Here is a 16218-nt window from a genome sequence, read left to right as displayed (position 1 = left end):
TGCCTCCCACTACTGTCAAGAGACCAGCGGTCAGCCCCATGCAGCCAAGGTAAGGCAAAAGGGAAAGTGGAATTCATGTTAATGGGGCTCCAGATTTTCAACTCATTAGTGAATGAGCAAAGTGCTCTGGGTCACAGGACAAGCTTTTCTCCCTCCTCCTCTTCTGCTTCCCTGAGGCGGTTTGCAATAATTACTCTCACAATCTTCCTTATGTCGATATGACAAACCAGTTTAACTGCAGAGGGTGCTTCCCTTGCCAGTCTATTGTGCCAAAGGCTAGTGAGCCCCACTTGCGTTTACATAGCTTTTATTGAAGAAATTTTCCCTTTGAAAGGGATGACAGTTTAATCAAAAGCATCTCTGCCTCCAAAGAGCCTCTCTCTCACCAGAAAACCACTCCTTACTTCGTTCTGCTCCCACAGGTGCCAGTTGAGTCCCACAACATGCTTGGGATCCCCCTTAATTTTGGCCCATCAACTGTGATGCCATGGGCTGCCAAGACTTGTTGAAGTGGGTACAGGAGGCCAAGGCCCTGCTAATCCCTGCAGGTGAGGTGATGCAATGCTGGTCACCAGCTCACATGTTGCTGGTGCTAAGTTCTTCCTTTGGTAGGTCACCACCACTTTTATCTTAGTGTGATGCTCTGGCCTGGCTGAGCCTCTAAAAAGTGTGCTGTTCCAGGGGAAACAGCACATTCTCTTACCATGGTTCAGGTGTCCCCTCTTCCTTTAGGAGGTGAATATATACCAAAGCCACCAGGAGATGAGGGAAGGACATTGGGTGTTAAAGACGGTAGGAAAAAACTACAGATCAATTTGGCTCTTACCAGATGAGCCTGTCTCCGTGGTTCATGTTTGCGACCAAACTTCAAGCAGGCAGACTACACTCTTACCACCGAAATCAGTGACAAAGCAGTGGGGCAGTATAATCAGCTAATCAGTATAATCAATGCTTGCAATTGATAAACATTTTATGGCAAATCGTGCTCAGTTGACTCATAGGATTGAGGGACTTCCTAAGGGACTTCTACCAGTCCTGGTAGAAAGAAAACAACATGATGTAATCGAGGGAGAAGAGAAAGCTGGCTCCCATGTGCCCACTTGCGAGAGCACAGCAAGCAGCATTTGGCCATAAATATAGATCTTGTGCAAAGTGCTTGCTCTCACTTAGCAGGTAGATTACCCACGCTCGGGTTAGGCTGGCTGCTCCTAATAGAAGATCGCAGTCCCCTTCTCTTATATAGCAAGGTACTAAAAATAAAACCGAGTTTATTTAGGGTTAATATTAATGTCCCAGGCATTTCTTGTGACTTCTCTTTTCCCATGCTGATGATCTTGCAGCTGATAGATTGTGAAACCACAGTGCAGGGACTCACACAAGAGATGTCAGCAGTGGAGATTACATGCTATGGGCTTGCTTCCCCAACCCACTGAGGATTATCACCACACCTACCATCAATTTAGATACCTTCTTGAGAGATTAATGCGTTGGTTGGAGCAATAATCATTTTCCCCCCCTGCTACTCACTGAAAGCAATTTGGCACGCAGCCACCACCTGACTAGTTCTTTTTCTTACTCCAGGACAATGTAGTTCTCCTGAACTCTAATGATCTCCTTTGGTCCTTATAAGTATCCCATTCTCACTAGACAGCCACATGGCTGCTCCTGTCTTGGCTATACAATCCCTATGAGCAAGCAGTGGCCTGGGCTCTAGATCCCAGAAGCACTTTGCCCGGCAGCAGGTGCAATGTATTGGAAAGACATCTCGTAGCGAGATGTTCATGCCACAGCTTTGGGTTACATATCTCTGCTCTGCCAATGGGAGTGTCTCAACGAGCACTGCTCCAGCTCCACTTCAGTGTCTGCTGGTAGGGTTGGTCAGCTCAGCCCTTGTTTCTATGCTCAGCAGCAAACTGCAGATATTCAGAGCTGGATGGGCAAGCTTTAATTACAGCCCCCTTCCCTGTCTCAAAGCAGCACCTGAACCAGTCCTCCCCAGCTGAGACAGTGATGCCCATCCCACGCACATGACAACAACCACAGCAACCCCCAGGCTGGCCTCTTTGCTCACCACTGAAGGACAGTTTAGTGTGAAGTAATAGCAATGGATCTTGTACATCCTCAGAGCATTGACAGCACATTGACCAGTCCTCTGTGCCACATGCATGAGACACGGAAAAGAGGACTTGGCACTTTGCAATCCAGTCAGAGGGGGTCATACTCCACAAGTGGCCGTGTAGGCTTCAGAGTGACCATCTGAGATATAAGATCCTGTCCAAAGACAGGTCATTGGTAGCTTAGAGATCCCAGGTGACTTAAAACTAGACTGTTTAGGACATAAAAGGGTGAGAAGCAGACCCAGAAAGAAGAATCCAGATGTCTTTCGGCCCCAAGATCAAACCAGTAAGAGCATGCCAGGACACCCATCAGAATTTCAGTTCTACATGAATCCTGCATCAGCAAGAACACACTAAAATGGGCTGATGGCATAAACAACGCCTGGGTGTTTTTCATCATTGCGTTCAAATTCTGCTCTTCTTCCTAAAGCCCCGATTAATTTCGCTTTTACAAACACACTCAAAAACACTGCTTCCTCTCCTTCTTCTCCATAACAAGGCCATTAATTACAGAGATATATAATAAAGGTACAGAAAACTTGCAGGACTTTGTATGTTATTTATGAGATGGTGACTCAGCCTTAAAATGCTGTGGAAGCCAGTGTAAGCAGCTGTAACCTAGCGGAAGAGAAAGATTCTGATAGCAAAAGCAAGTAAAACAATCACCTGTACACCAGAGCACTGTGCAAATATTTCTGAGTTGTTCTAATCATTTGTGTTGCATGAGGCAAATCAAGCAGATTTCCTCAAAAATGGAAAGGATTTTTCCTAGCTGATGGAGTACATTTACTATTATTCTGATTAAAGTAGTTTTCAAATATGACTAATCCCATCTGGCCAGAAAGAAAGTAAATAACAGGTTTTTTTCATCTGTCAGATGCAACGATACTATGGTAAACACTGTTGTCCCAGGTATCACGTGGGTTTGCTCCGAATCCTGTCAAAGGGCTTTCATTCAGAATTTTAGTCCTCTTCCTTTCCAGGCAGCAATGCCATCCGGATGAGGCACCCAAACCACCCAGATGAGGCACCCGACTGTCGCTGCCTAAATTAGACACCGCCCACGGATCACTCCAGTGCTCTGAGTCACTGTCCACTGCTTGTCCCTGGAGATCTAAGAGGAGAAGCCAAAGTCAACAGTGCAAGTAATTACTCAAGGTTTTAATCTAAGGAGTGTAATAGTAATAAGTGATGATATAATGAAGTGAAAGATTCTTTCTTGATGAGCGTTAATTAAGTCATGGTCACACAGGCCCTGGGGGGAACTGTGAGTAGATTACCGTCTTCAGGTGGGACAACAGACCCACCGGGGTTTGCTGAGCCTTTGGCCAATATGAGATTACTGTTCAGTGAGGGGCAGTTACTGTACCCACCCTCATTCCATGAGAGAATTATCTTTCTCACCATCTCCCTGGTCCATTTTGGATCTTCCCTTTCACAAAGAGGGGATTACACTCTTCATCTGGTGTAAAATACCATAGAATCATAGAACGGCTTAGGTTGGAAGGGACCTTAAAGATTATCTCGTTTCAACAACCCTGCTATGGGCAGGGACATCTCCCACTAGACCAGGTTGCTCAAAGCCCCATCCAGGGATGGGCATCCACAACTTCTGTGGGGAACCTGTTCCAGTGTCTCACCACCCTCACAGCAAAGAATTTCTTCCTAACATCTAATATAAGCCTACTCTCTTTCAGTTTAAGCCATTCCCACTTGCTCTATCACTACAGTTCCTGAATCCCTCTCTGGCTTCCTCATAGGCCCCCTTCAGATACTGGAAGGTTCCTAGGAGATCTCCATGCAACCTTCTCCACACTGAACAGCCCCAGCTTTCTCAGCTTGAATATCCTGGTACCTCTCAAAGTCCCATTCCCATTTTGCTTTACTGCTTGACCAGGGAAAATCCACTCCATGTGCAGTGACCAGGCACACATGGTGTTTCAGCAACACCACAGAAGATCACAGAGAAAGAAGTTTTTCCAGGAGGTATTTCCAGAGACATTGCAGTAGACACACATGCTGACAACAGAGGCTACCAGATCCCCACATGTCTGTGCAGGCCCAGCACATGTTCAGGAAGATTTAGCTTCTCTATTTTTTTACTTCCTACAGTGCAGAATGACCTCTTCAGAAATAAGCTCTCCAAAGGGACTTTTCCCTTTACATACTGAAGAGGTACTTCCCTGCCCACACCAGCAGGCTTAAACCACAATTCAGCAACTATTAGCATTAGCAGCACTGCTGTTGGAGGACAGAAAGGGATGGGAACTGGAGTTTCATTACCCTTTTAACAGCACGGATTATCACCTAAACAGGTTCCAAAAATAAAAATGTAAAGGATTGAAACAGGGTTTGCATTATCTTTAAATAGAAATATTCTTTCTGGCATCATGGCCAAACAGGGGCCAGAAAATGTCACAACTCAGCCCAGCTGAGTGTCCAAAAGCATCAGCAGGCATAGCTGAGTGCACCAGTGTGGGCCTGTGTGCTGTTCTCACTGGCATACATGGAGAAGCTCTGCGGTGTGTTATATGCTCAGCCATACAGCTGCCTGCATGTTTTGAGGTCAGAGAACAAGCCCTGAGTCCACATCTGGATAATTTCCCTTGTAGCTCTGTGCCCTGTATCTGCAAACTGTATATGTAAGTCCGTGCCTTCAGCTAATAGAGGGGGATAAATCTATTTACAGTAAATTTTGCCAAGAATGAGAAATCCATGCTATAAAAACCATACCTTCTGTGTGTTCAGTTTTAAAGATGAGCAACGCAATGTCAGTTTTTAGCTCTGAACTAATTTTAATGGTTGAACCGCACACAGACAACAGGGTAATGGAAATCGTCACAAGCCCTTATCTGCAGCAGCTCTGCCAGCTGCTGCTGTGATGCTGCTTCTCATTTCTAACTTTTTTTCTCAAAAGAGTCTTTGCCTGTTGCCTAGTTATCTGTAGGATGAGCAGAACAGGGATTGAGAAACGTGCAGTAAAATTGTTTCAGACTCATGGAGGCTCTGATAATGAATCACCAAAGCTTTCTTTGGCAGGGAGCACATTTCTAATTCGAAGCACAGCCTGAGCACTGCTTCTCCTTTACCCTCATCCTCTCACCACGCTCTTTTCAGTGCATCAAGACCAGAAGAGGGGTCCTGCAGTTCCCAGAAATCTTGGGGTTTGTCCTGTTTTCTGGCTGGCCCCCTCCCAACTCCTGAATCATACATTCATTCCCAGGAGGGCCTGGGATATCACAGGGCACCTGTGGCAGGGATAAACTCTGCTCCTGATGAAGGCAAATAGTGATGTTCCCACCTATAGGTTTAACAAAATCAGTACCCCTCTGTGTACTACTCACTGTAGTAGTCTGACTACACTGCTCATGATTAGCACTAATTGTAAATGCCAAGGGAGTGAGCAATGTCCTCTGTGTTAAACACAGAGCAAACACAAACAATTAGCACTCAATACACAAATAAGGAATTGCTTCATCAGGCAAAGGATGTATGTAACTGCCATGATGAGCGATAAACAACAGGTCTCTTCATCTGTTCCATTTGTCACTGCAAATACAAGTCATCTCTCATCCACAGCATTTCTTAAAAGACTGCTTTGTATTATAGAATTATACATCCTTTCAAAATAGATGAAATAAAAGCTTAGCGGGACAGTGATCTTATGGATATTTAATTCATGACTAACATTTTTCTGGCAAACTGTGTAAATAAAACTTCAGCTTGGGCTCAGGAGAATGATGGGGGCTTCCAAGCATTCTGTCATCCTGGCTGGCTCAATGTCCTGCAGCCTGGCCTGCTGGGGAACAGCAGGGACCTTGAGCCACTGCTCAGAGGATTAGGACATGCACATTCCACTAAGATATTCCAAACAAACACAGATACCAGGAAGAGCTCAGAAATTTTAGATTTAGGGCAGATTTGGGGAGGGAGTGGGGAGAGGAAGGGAAAAGGAGGTTGTTTTAACTTGATTGCTTGTTCAGCCAATTATAAAGAAAAGATTTTGCAAAACTCAAACCTAGCTCAGTATAGGCTTTGGGAACATGCCTGTGTAAGCAGCTGGGAAGCTTTGTTTTGATTTTTTTCCTTGATATTGCTGTCTTCATCGCTACATTTGCTGAGGTCAGGATATAAAATGAAGCCTGCAAGCAAAAAGGTGATAAATGCAACATTTCTCCTTGACAATGTCATGCCTTCAGACTTCTCAGCCATAAAATTTAGTGAGGTTTGAACAACTACGCATATTAAATAGTTCCTATTTACATTGTGTGCATAGGCATATCTACACACACACACACATACAAAATGCTTTTGGCTGATTCCCTCCACGCTAAACAAACAAACTGGTGTTGCAGGCAACCTCAGTGACCGACTACTCGGTCACTGAGCTTCTGAAAGCAGAGAGATTCAGCAAAAGATTGAATGAATCCCTCAGTAGACAACCAAGTAACAGCTACAATATCCAAGCCTTGGCAAATGCTCCTAAAGGCAAGACTCCTCAGAGTCTTTGATTCCTTCTAACAGAGCTGTTTGGAGCAGTCTCATTAGGCTTTTAAGTGTTTAGCTCATTCTCTTAACCCCTCTCTCCTGCCTCTTGACCTTGAGGCTCTCTCTGAAAAGGAATTCCCATGTGTTAATTATGCCATGTGTAAAACAGTGTTATTACTCCACACGCATTCGCTGCCTCTTAATTTTTCTGGGATACTCCCACACTGCAAGAAGCACATAAAAATTTGGTGAGCTAACTTCCCGATCCACGTGCTAGTTAGCTGAGTAAAAAGGGCTGTGATAATCTCGGGCAGTTTCAGTGCGCCATTCCTTAATCTTTGAGTTTGATCTTTCCCATTACAGGAGCCTTCCTGCTCCTCTGTGACTTTATTCCCCTGCTAATGAAGAAAATGCCTGGGAAAAGAGTCACACTGAGGCCTAAATGATGAGGTCACTCCTTTTCATCAAGGGACAGGTCTTCATCAAGGGACAATATTGCACAATTTGCAATCATTCACAGCAGTTATGACTGGAGGTGATCAGTCATGGCTAGACTTTAAGGGAAAAATATTCATTATCAAGCTATGGAAGAGGGAAACAAAAGGTGACTCATGAGCTTTAACCATTTAGAAATCAAAACTCTCACAGAGGTGGCAATTACACTGTGAATGTTGTGAACTGTATAAAAAGAGAGGTGAATATTTTCAGTAACTATACTCAAACCCTTCGTGCAGCTCACACCCTGCCAGGTCACCACCACCCTGCAGAGAGAGGATTTTCTTTTCCAAGAGAATTATACATAACCCTCGCAGGGTGCGAAAAGAGAGGTTTTGTTGAAATACCACCTCCAACATAAGGGATAGCATGTACCCAAGGGTTTCAAGGTGCCACGGTTTATCAGCAGTCGGGTGGATGTGCTATAAAACATGATCATACCCTATGGACACTGCGGTCCCTCCTGAGACTCAAGAGATTTCAAGAACAAGACTCCTTGGGCTGCAAAACACCTTCCTGCTGGTACAGTACCACAGCTCCATAACACCATGAGCCTGCTCAGCTCTGAGTGCACATTATGCATAAATATAAATCCACAAGCAGGAAGGATATGGGTCTTTTGACTTTTCAGCTCAGATCTACTTAATGAAATCAGGCAGTTCATTTTTGCTTTCCTCTGACGATACCTCTTTGTGGCAGAAAAACAAAGGATTCATAGGATTTTTCTATGCTGATGGACTTTTTTCCAGGTTTTCAGGCTCTCAGAGTCAAACGGATACCAGAGAGCTGCTACCACCAAGGGTGTAAAGCCAGACACTGGTATTCCAGTGTCAGAGGAGCACGATAACCCATCAGTACTGCACACCCACCATACAGTAGGAAGACCAGGGTCAGTATTTCTTGGGACAGCTGTGGGCAAGTGTTGCCAAATATCTCAGACTGCTTCCTTCTGCACAGACATCACGAGCTAAATATTACAGCAAATTTAAAAGCCTTTTTGCCTCCTGGTTCCCTTAGTGCATCATTTTACATAGCCCTGTGGAGCATTAAATCCAATTCTCTATATAGTTGCATGCAAAATAGTAAGCATCGACTGCCTGAAAATTGATATTACAAGTCCCCATATATAGTATATTCACATATAACACTCATCCTCCCCAATATATATACTTTTCATAAATCAGTACATTAAAAATAACAACATCTTATGTTAGTGTAAGATACGTGAACTATGCTAGACTCATCCAACCCTGGTTAGTCACCACACATATCCCATTTGAAAAAATGATATGAGTAATTCTGAGTGGAAATCAGCAAAAATGAGTAACAAAGGCCAACGGTAACAATGAGGCCAGTGTCCCCTGTCATGGGCAGAATAGCTGCAATGACACCAAGGGAGTTTTGCCTTTTTATGCCACTGCAGGCTCATGCCCTTATTTACAAAGGATAGTTGAAGTTATCAAGAAATCCCTTTAATAATCCCAAAGAAGGGCAGATGTTTTGTCATGGCTACCAAACCCATTAGTAACAAACTACTGATTAAAAGCTTCACTCCATACAAGCACATGCCTTGAGCCATTCTGATGGAACAAATGTTTAACATTTTGTTCCCTCAGAGAAGCAAGTGACCAGCTCTGATATTGCTCCAATCTCCTGATATGTGCTGGGTGACCCTGACCTCAGGGAAGAGTTCTCCCTCTCCAGCTATATCCACTTGTATGGATGGACCAGATCTGCAGCCTGCAGTGATGGGCACAACAGCAGCACTGGTCTATTCAGCCACTGATCCAGGCTTGCCTGTTAAAGCTGGTGCCAGAGCCATTGTCTCCAGCTTACATGCACTGTTAATATATTCTCAGGTTACATGTAACCCGAGAAGAAAAACCCTGGGAAATAATTACAAGACTTATTCAATTGTGCATTAGTGGTGCACAACATTCAAGAATCTGTATTTCAGGTTTGGCAGTGACATCAACATCCTGGCCCTACTGAAGATACCACAGATTCACCACTGGTCTCCAGCTGAATGGAAGAGCTTGAACATCATGCAAAGAAGAAAAATTTACATAGTGTCATGCTGGGAGATCGCTATGTCAAAAGCCTGGCTATAATCCTGACTTTCAAGTGACACTTTTGTTAGCCCTGAGGTGTAGCCTGTGTTACCATTCTCCCACGTGCCAGGAGAAGCAGTGCCCTGCTGAATGAATGGAGGATGGGAAATGGTTGAACATCCCTCTAAAATAACTTTTTATATACAAATACATGGATGCACACATACTAACAGGGTGGAGGGCTGAGGTTTTTGTTCTTTTTTTTTTTAATTGTGGAGTTTCCTTGAATGCTTAAAGCCCAAAACAGACAAATTCTCATTTCACATACTCCTCCTAATCTCCTTGCACCTCCCACGTGCAGCTGTACAATGTGGACTTTTCTGACTTACAGAAGTCCCCCTTGTGCAGAGACCCAGTCCAAGGTCCATGTGGCACCTCTGTTCATCTAAGCTTTCAGCTACAGCTAAAGTGATTCAGAAAGTGTGACAACGGCTCCCAGTCACCCGGAGGAATGAGATTTACTTGCAACCACTACAGTTCATCTTTATCTGAAAGATATTAATAAAACTGTCTATAAAGCTCAAGAATTTTCCCCGTGCTTCCTTATACTTCATGCACCAGACATGCAAGAGATGTGCAGCACTTGCATCATGCAGGCTCTTGCCACATCATCCCCTTTCTATTCAGAGCCCTAGATGCAGTAAAACCCCTGCCACTCCCACAACACCTCCTGAATGCACTCACAGTCATTGGACACCCTGTACCTGAGCCATCCTGGCCTGAACAGTCACCTCTGGGAAAGCTCACCTAGGTAGGGGAACAACCTCTAAGTCCATCAGATGTCCTCCACCCCAGAGAAGAGCAGTCAAGAAAACAATTGGGAGGTGGCAGGGACACACAGACACATCTCTCATCATACTTTCCCTTTCAAGTATGTTAGCTCCCTAGCTTAGCTGGCTTTCTCTAAGACAGGTCTCTAGAGAAGCATAAACAGGGATGGCTGCATTTGTAGGCAGAGGCTCTGCATGCATTTACCTTCCCGTGAGGATCTGGCCCCTTTCTATTTACCCGTATCAAGGTCTCTGTTTCTACACAGGGCATTTCTTCGCCAGTGCTTCAGTCACTCTCTTCATGCCAGCATCTAATAACCACAAGGAAGCACATCAAAAGAAGAGGGCAATGAAAGGAAGCATTCTATGGCAGAAGAGAAAAAAGAAAAGCCCTCTGAATACAAAACACTAACTTTTTCCTGCAATGTCTTGTGATACATAGGCCATGAAATGCAACCAAACAGATGCAGTGAGGTCTACTCAAGGCTTCCGCTTTGGATCATCCGTCTTGGAAAATCCCCAGTAGCTGCAGACAAACCTTGCCTCTGGAAATCCCCTGCTCGCTGCGGTTCAGTCCCTTTGTCTATGGAGAAAACCCCAGCTGTGCACTTTACTCTTCTGTGTGGGTACTGCAAGGCCCATCTTGCATGAACAGCGTTCAGAAAGGAGGCAGAAGTTATTTTTGGCCACTCCAATAAGGAAAGAAGTGCAGGCTGAGGAAGATAGGGAAGAATCAGGTGTGCCTCAGCTGGCATTTACTGTCCTACCCAGGGCAGGCCTTGGGTAGTTCAGACTGAAGAGGCAGAAAATAGGAGTATCACATGTATCAGACCCAGCTCTTCCCCATGCTCCCAGGCTTTCTGCAGCCCAAGCCAGACAAAGAGGACATATCCTGACCACAGGAACTATGTTAAGTGGTCTGCTATGGAGAGGTGGCCTTAACCAGCACAGTGCTGGCAGGATTGTTCCCTCATCCCTCTGGGTTGGCTGGAAGGAGCAGCCCAGCAGATCTCCAAGGCGTGGGGTGACCGAGTCCCTCCTGGGTGACCTGGAAGCTGCAGCCACCAAGTGAGTGCCATGGTCATTCACAGACTGCAGCAGCTTTAAAAACTACCAGCAAACCTCAGAGATAGCTGCAGTTCCTGACAAACGCCCCTCTCTCCTGTGCCAAGTAAATCTTGGCACAAAGAAAGAACTTGGCACAATAAACTGAGGGCTTCCCTTCAATGAAATCAATGCTGGCAGCCACGACAAGCATGTTTGAGGGCAGACACGTGGCTGGCATCACACAGCACTAATGTGTTGGCCTTCAGCAGCGAGGGGAGCTGCCACCTCCCTGCACAAAGGGTTAAAGCAATGTGATCTCATGCATTGAGGCAGGGCCCAGCATGGTGCCAAAAAACAGGTACCTGCTGCCAGCCTGAAGGTGCCCCACATGAGGGACCCAACTCGTCCTTGACCAAGTTACTACAGAAGTGGACCTGCAGGAAGATATCCATCACAGCTCCTAATGGGACATAAGGAAATGTAATTTTTACTTAGGACAGCACTCATCTGCCAAAACTGGAGGAGCAGTGACAGTTCTGTCACTCAGTACAAGGAGCTAGACCACCAGCTCTTCTCTTGCTACCTCATCATAAATGGAATCGGAAAAAACACGAAATATCACAAGAATTGACCCTGTTCAGTCGCATCCACAGACCCAAGGACTTGCTCACTGCTGAAGTCAGGCTATCTCCCTCCAGATCCTGGAGGGGGATTGAGCAAGAAGCCAAACTGCCATGACTTTCCCAGTGGGACTTGCTGCGTGATGAAGCAAATACAACCTCCTCAAGGACTACATGATGCTGCCACAGTTTGTACTTTTTCTGCCACTTTTCAAGTTTTTTCTAAGCCTCAACTCCTTAGCTATTTCATACTTTGATAATAGAGGCCAGTACAATCATTTCCACCTTCTAGAGGGAGGAGACAAAAATGGGAAGCGTAAGTTCATGACAGTGGAAATGGGTCTCAGCAGGCCTGAGTTAGACCTTAGACTTGCCTTAGCAGGAAGTCCAGCCTTCCTGTTTTCCCTGGTGCTTCCTACGGGTCTGAGCTTGAACCTCTGAAGGTAAGTGAAAAGGAAAGGAGGTTGTGGTCCTGTAACTCAAACTGAAAGAGGAAGGCAACACTTGACAGACAAAGCTTTTATTAAATAAGCTCTAGGTCAGACCAAATTCTGCATCATGTAGGTCCTTGAATAGCACCATTTTCTTCTATAGAACTGTGTCAGGCACAAAATAACACTGATAGTTTTCCATGACTGATGGTGAGGAAACACTAAGATTAAGCAGTGATCGTTTCTTGGTCACTGAACAACTAATTAGGTTGCAAGTAAAATGGATAAACTCTTACCAAGGCAGTTCCAAGGCAGGTGGATGCACCTGCAGCCAGCTCTGCAGCAGTGTCTATATCCCTGGGGACCTGACTTCGACACCACTCTCATACCGCTACAATGCCACTGATACTGTTGATTCAGGTGGGATCTCTGGGAGTTATCTGGTGCAACCACCTGCTCATGGCAGGGCTTGCCTCAAAGATGCAGCTGACCTTGAAGCCAGACCCCACCACTCAGCCTTTCTACAGGGTTTTAGTAATTACAGAGGGGAAGAGAGTGGGAAGTAGGAAGCAATTCCCAATCTGGCTGTCAAGCTGCAGGGTCTCCCAGGTAGTGTGTTCACCACCCTGGAAGGGATGTGATGAAATGTTAGTGCCGTACCAGGCATTTCCTGCTGAGTTGCTGCATGCGCAGTCAGCGCTGCATAAAACCCACCACCGCAAATCTGGGTCAGCATCTTGATGCACCCCGTGGAAATGAACGTTCCTTCCCTCTCTCTGCCCTGTCTCCAGCCAGGGTATGCACTGGCATCATCTTTTCTTTGTATCCCCTCATTTTACAAGTATTTCCACCCGTTAGCCTTCACCCACGCAACGCACCCACCCACCATTTTTTGGATGCGTGCCCAAATTCATTTCAAGGCCCCAGCAGCCGCAGAGCAGACATTTTGAGCGGGTGAAATGCAAAGGAAAATTCACATGGAACAACATGCCTTGCAGCTGGCATCTCAAGTGAACAAAATCAGGGCGTGCTCCAGATTTGCTGCAACTGCCCTGAGAAAGGTTTTCGAAAAGCCACTGTCGCGCAAGCACTTCTGCTGCGCCGCGTTCATTAAAGTCTCCTCCTAATCTCCAGTGAATATTTGCCCAAGGCCCTCAGCCATGTCTTAAAATTGGCATGGGAGTGGAAGTCTCTGATAAAAGAAGACGTGAGACAGCGGCAACAAGAGATATCAAAGGTCAGAGTTGAAATACACTGCAGGTCCAAACAGATTTAGCCTGCTCATTTTTAGCCTCTTCCCATTGGCACGCCACACTTCCCCCTAAATATTACAGACAGAAAGTATGTGCAGGCTGCAGTATCCATGGGGCATGGTCCAGTGCAGAGTGGAGGCTCAGCTCCAGCTGCACCTCCACTTCCCCTGAAGCACCCTTGGAGAGGATGTGTCAGGGCATCCCCATGGACACCAGGCACCTGCAGAGGCATCCCTGATCCCTTTCCCAGGGCTGAGAGTCTCATGGCTCCATTGCAGTGGAGCATTTTCTCCAAAAAACAGTATTTTCCTCACTCAGACAAAGGTCTGATGGATTTGTTTGTATCTAAACCATCTCACAGTCAACAATGGGCTCACAGATTAATTTTCAGCTCACAGCCCTTTATATCTCTTGTCTCCCCACTCCGCATCAGAAACATGGGCAACCACCTCCCTGCCATTAAGAGCTTCATCCTGCCCGACTGGGAAAATAAAACTGCCATCCCTTTGATCCTGCTGGGCTAATTAAGGCTAGATAGGAACAGGAAAGGAAAGCAATTCAGGGGAAAATGGTATCTCGCTCCCCACTGTCCCAGAGAAAATGGTCTCCAAAGTCACCACTTCAGGTAAAAGAAAAAAAGAGAAAAGGAGAGGCATCGAACAGACCTTAACTTAAATCAAGGTAGCGACAGTGAGTAGAAGTCCAGAGAACTTTCTTTCTTAGCAAGGTATTAGCAGACAGAGACCAAAAGCTGTACACAAAAAGTGATTTTTTATTTCCCTTGGTTCAGGGAGCCGGCCTGCACCACAGTTAGCAGCTCTGTTGCCAGTTTCTCCATCTCAAGAAAGTGAGTCCCAAAGACTCTGACTCAAGGTAATAGCTCCCAAATAAAAACAGTTATTTAATTAGGCATGGCCTAATGTAGGGTTTGGAGAAATTATTCTTTCCAAATGGAAACATTCTTTTAAGGAGTATTTTGTTTTGTAGAAAATAGCATCAGAAAGAAAGGAAACCAAAACCTGCACCAAATTTCTGCACAGCCTGCAAAACCTTATTTCCTATTTCCAAATAAAAATGCTACCATGAAAATGTTTAAAATCTTTAAAACACTGGGAAAAAATGTTAACAGTTACTGACCACATTTAATTCAAAAGAATCATATCTGATAATTCTGAGTCACCAAAACCATGCTAAAAATCCTGCAAGAGCAGGCATTTTGCAAGACAATCATTATTCTGCCCCTTAAATAAGCCTTATTAACAGGAGGAATCTAGGTGGCACCACGATAGCCCGCTGCATGAAAGTCAATCAGAAGGAGCTAATTTCAGATCCAATTTTCCTGAAACCTTTTGCGGGCTTGCTGGAAATTCTCATACAGCCATTTTAAGAAGTCTTTTTTTAAGGAGGTGATTGTCAGTTTAACCCATGTTTGACATTATTATTTGCCAAGCTGAGAATAGACAGCTTGCACACCACAGAGGGCTAGTGAAGCAGAGGGCTCTCACACAAGACAAGTCCAGATGAGACTTGCCTGAGTATAATTTCCTTCTTTATTTGGGAACTGCTAAAAGGCAATCAATAGCTACACAGCCCTTTCCTTTGTTTTAGAAGATTTTGAGGCAAGGAAGAAACATTGTTCTTAGCACAAAAATCCATCCAAGCAGAACATGTTTGAAACAATCCTAAGTGCTAAAACTCTTTTCATTAACAAGTTGCAGTAGTTCATTCTTTTCTTGTGCCTGTTGGAAGACATTAGCAAGACAGGGGCTCATGGCAGGGCAGCAGTCTAAATCCCATGGATGATTTTAAAAATTTCTATTTTTAGGAAAGCTGAGAACCAATCTGCTCCAGCACTTTCACCTTCTCCATGGCAGAAGCAGTTAATGAAGAAGAACTGAGGACACAAACCATACCTGCCTCACCACCAGCTGATGCTCCTCTGCAGCCCGCTGTGGGATTCCAGCTGAGCCCCTAGGCTTGTCCAGCTTTGCCCTGCTGTGGGAGAAGTCCCATCCAAAAAGCGCTCAGATGAGGCTGTGCTTCCCCTAGAGTCACATGCAACCACAGGCTGCTTGGGAATGAGGGAAAAGTGAGAAGGCGAAACAGGCACACAGAATTAGGGGAAAAAACTAAGCATTTTTTTAAAAGCCCCGAAGTGGGATCAAGACCCTAGCATAGGGCACCAGGTACAGGTGGGATGTGCTGGTCTTGCTCAGGGACACCTGGCTGCAGGAGGCTCCTGTTTCACCAGGCAGAGGAAATCCCACCTTCTGTGGGAGCCCCACTGTGTTACTTACAACAAAAATTTTAAAAAGGGTTATAAGTGAATCAGTGAATAAAAGTCTCCTAAGCTTTTTGGTCTGGAAATTTAATTTTTCAGACATTGATATCTGGCACAAGTCAGAGCAAGAAATGATGTGGTCTCAGGGACACATTCAACTCTAACATTTTCAAGTCTGTGTCATGATAAACCTGAAAAGTCCAATTTTTAGATTTTTCTGCTAGCTAGAAATTATTTTAAAATAAATCAATTCAAATGTGCAGAAATACCTCCCTTCTACAATGATACCGCAATATAAACTGCTGCTTCCTTTGATAGTTTTAATATTAACATTCCCTTCAACTTAAATAGACCAAATGAAAAATAATAGGAGCATTGCCAGTTGAACCAAAATGCCTTCCTCTTGTCACATCAATCCAGTCTGGCACCAATTGGAACAAACCGAGGATGTCAAACCATCCATGCATCCCCTCCTGCTACCTCGTGAATGCTGGTGTGATCCCACAACATGTTTCGATTTTGACAGACTCCATTTTCCAATGCAAATGTGGTTTGGAGTAAAGCTCTGAGCCAGCTCTGGGGAAAACAGCTCCAAAGCCTCCATG

The sequence above is a fragment of the Pseudopipra pipra genome, chromosome 3 (genome assembly GCF_036250125.1).
Source record: "Pseudopipra pipra isolate bDixPip1 chromosome 3, bDixPip1.hap1, whole genome shotgun sequence".
In the NCBI taxonomy this organism is placed as follows: Eukaryota; Metazoa; Chordata; class Aves; order Passeriformes; family Pipridae; genus Pseudopipra; species Pseudopipra pipra.
The sequence above is the reverse complement of the archived record's forward strand: the minus strand, read 5'-3'. Positions refer to the sequence as shown.